This window comes from Molothrus ater, chromosome 1 (assembly GCF_012460135.2).
Source record: "Molothrus ater isolate BHLD 08-10-18 breed brown headed cowbird chromosome 1, BPBGC_Mater_1.1, whole genome shotgun sequence".
In the NCBI taxonomy this organism is placed as follows: Eukaryota; Metazoa; Chordata; class Aves; order Passeriformes; family Icteridae; genus Molothrus; species Molothrus ater.
This window is the reverse complement of record NC_050478.2, coordinates 42139112-42142344: the sequence shown is the minus strand read 5'-3', so window position 1 is coordinate 42142344 and position 3233 is coordinate 42139112.

Below are 3233 nucleotides of genomic sequence, written 5' to 3'. Positions count from 1 at the left end.
AGCCTGCTCCTTTTCTTCTGTGCTATTCCCTCCTTCCCAGGTGCTTGGCTTGCTGCACACTTGCCTGCCCGCCTTTGCGTGGCCCCAGCTGTCTGGAGTCCCCTGGGACAAGGGCTCTGAAGTGACAGATGTGACAGTGCTTCTGTGCACCAGGCAGGGCTGAAATCACTGCAGGGCCAGGCAGAGTAACCGAGGCCTCTGCAGCACCAAGTGTTGGCACCAGGACACCTGAGCACTTCTGGGTTACATCACACTGCAGGCAGGACTTGTCACCGTGAGGAGGGCAGGACTGCTGTTCTTTGGCTTGGGCTTTAGAGGTGGCAGTTTATTCCTTTCAAGTGGTTGCTTGCTGTCTTGCTGTTATTCTAGGTCTGCAAACATCTAAAGAGCAATAAATGAAATGTACACAATCTTGGGCTCTCTGAATTCAAATCAGTCCAAGCCAGGATTATCAAAAATTAATTTTAATTGAAGCAAATTTTTCTATGCCCTAATCCTTTTTTTCTGCTTCAAAAGTTTAGGCCTTTATGGCTGGCTAGTGCTCTGAAGGACATACTTCACCCAAATACATTTCTCATCTGAGAGCCAGTGTTTACCCAGTGACAAACCTGCTTTTGAAAACACTGTTGTGCCTTTCTGTAAGACTGTAGTTCAGCAATATGGAAAAACCAGGTGCTGCTGGAGGTGGTGTTATGCTCAGGAAGCGATATAAAAATGTTAATCCAAGGAACAGCACTGTTCTGAGCTGTTCCCTCAGGAAAGGTTGGTAGTGCTGCTACTCTGCAGTGACCCCTGGATTTTAGCTCCTTCATCTGCACTTTCTCTTTGAGCTCTGCCCTCATTTCTCACCATCACCACACAAAAAGCCAAGGTCCCTCACAGCCTCCTTTCAGGAGCCCTCCCTATCATACTGCTGTCCCCTGCAGCACAGTACAAGCAGCCACAGTCAAATCAGACCTTTGACTATTCAGTGCTGGAGTCTTAAAACCAAGCTTTCACAGCACTAAGCCAGAACAATGCCAAGGATTTTGGTACCTAAATTCTGCCTTCCTGTAAAACTGAAAGCTCACCTGAAAAACTGAAAGCTGGTAGCCACCTCATCCCTGAGGCAGGTAACTCCTGTGATGCTGCAACTCCTAATTATTGTTGTCTTCTTCTTCCCTTGTTTTTTCTTTTTTTCCCCTCTAACTTTCAATCTTCCCCACTGTGAAGTGCTGCTTCTGGGCATGCCCGACAGCTTCACTTTCACTATTAGCACAGCTCAGGCAGAAGTTTGGTAAAGGGCAAAAAGCAGACAGATTTTTTTTTTTTTGCCAGCTGCCCCAGGGCAGAGGGACTGGTTCAGGCACGTGATGAGGGCTTGTTTGATCCTTAATAAATTGGCAAGTAGAACAGTGCAGATATGAGATAAGAAGAGGATGAATCATCAGTTAATTAGAAATACGATCTTTTTTTTATTTATTTTGTGCAAGCTCTGGGGTGGTGGGAACCCGCTGTGGATGCTGATCAGTCCCCAGTAACAAACACTGATGTGCACTTGCTACATTGGCTGTGAGAAACCAGTGTGCTGACCCAGGGCACCAGCTGAGGCTGATGGACTGGGCCCAGGGACAGGCAGAACAGAAATAAACTCTTGAGTAGCCTGCTGTGGGTAATCAGTGACCTCTGGAAAGGACATCATTCTTTTCCTGTTTTCCAGCTGCCGTTGTGCTGGAAAAATTAATTGTTCCTCTCCAGGAGAGGGAGATAACAAGCACTGGTTCCACTTTCTGACCTGCTCGGGTTAGCAGGGTTTTAGCAGGGTTAGAAAAGCCCTGGGACCAGGGACTGGAACCAAGAGCCACCTGTTCCCAACAGGATGGCCTCCCAAGTGTGCAGCCCCTTGTGTGTGCAGAGGAGTGAAAGGTAAGCCAAGGGCATGGCACTTGCACTTGCCCCAGTGTGAAACTTGAAACAGCCCAGACAGGTGGGTTGCTTGAGAGCACCCTAGAGCTTTGTGGTGAGGGCTCACTCCTGCCACTGGGGTGTAAATCTCTGCAGGCAGAATGAACAGGATGTAGGCCTCCCTTTCTCTGCTCCCCACTTCTCCCTGGCTCACACAACCAGCAGCACCTCCAGGATGCCCAGCAGGGCCCAGAGATACATAAATCCAGCTTTCCTTGGCTTTCTGATGGCACTCAGTCTAAAAGTAGGTCCATACTTTGCCCAAGCTGCAGGGATGGCGAAGGCCCCTGGCCAGCACACAGCCTCAGCAGCCCATGTGGCTCCATGCTGTCTCTAAGCACAGTGGAGCCCACAGCAATTTAAAATTAAACAGGGCAGAGCATGTGGCAACTTGATGCCACGTTCCACAGCCTGTGGTCAGGTCTTGTGCATCCTCCCCAGCTTTAGCAGAACAGGAAAATCCCAGACACAGTGTATAAAGTGCAGGCAAGCAGTAAAGAGACTTCTCTGTCACTCCAGGCAGATCTGCCCCTTAAAAACCAGCACAGAAACTGTTAATATCTGCCACCACTTCTATTAGTGCACAAGGCACTCACATTAATTTCCCCTCATTAGCTTTCTAAGGATGTTTGCACCTAGCTTTCTTCCATGGAGCATCATTTGACACCCCACCAGCACACATACACTTCCTTACAAGTTATCATTATCCTGGTGTCCTGCTACTCCCTTCAAACCCCACATAGAGAACTGTTTCCAAACAGTGCAACCAATTCTCAGCAACAGAAAAAGTGTGCAAGTTATGCAGGTCACATAACCTGCGGTGTCTTCATCCAGCACTGTGGTCCTCAAGCTTTTCAAAAGCCACTCTTCCTCTTTTTTAAAAGTTTCATTTCCCCTTCTCATTTTCCTGGTTTCTACCTGACAAAAGCACCATTCACTCTCTAGCTTATCTCATGTCCCCAGAGCTCAAAGATGAGGTTTTGGTTTTCTCACAGTATGAAACAGTTTGTACAACCAAATTTTCTTCTCTCAACATTTACACTTTAATTTTTCAGTAAAAACTGAATCTCAAACTCTGTGTAAGCTCAAAGGATAAACTACACTCATCTTGGAGCTGAAGAGGATGGACAACTTTTGGGTGGGATAGTGGGAGCACATCCAAACACAACAGCAGGTTTTTCTGTGGCTCTTACCTATTTTCCTCCAGTTACAGGATGTATTCTGACACTCCCCTGAGAGAAAGTCACTGCTGTGGTAGAGGAAGGAAAAAAATGACCAGGACAACAGTC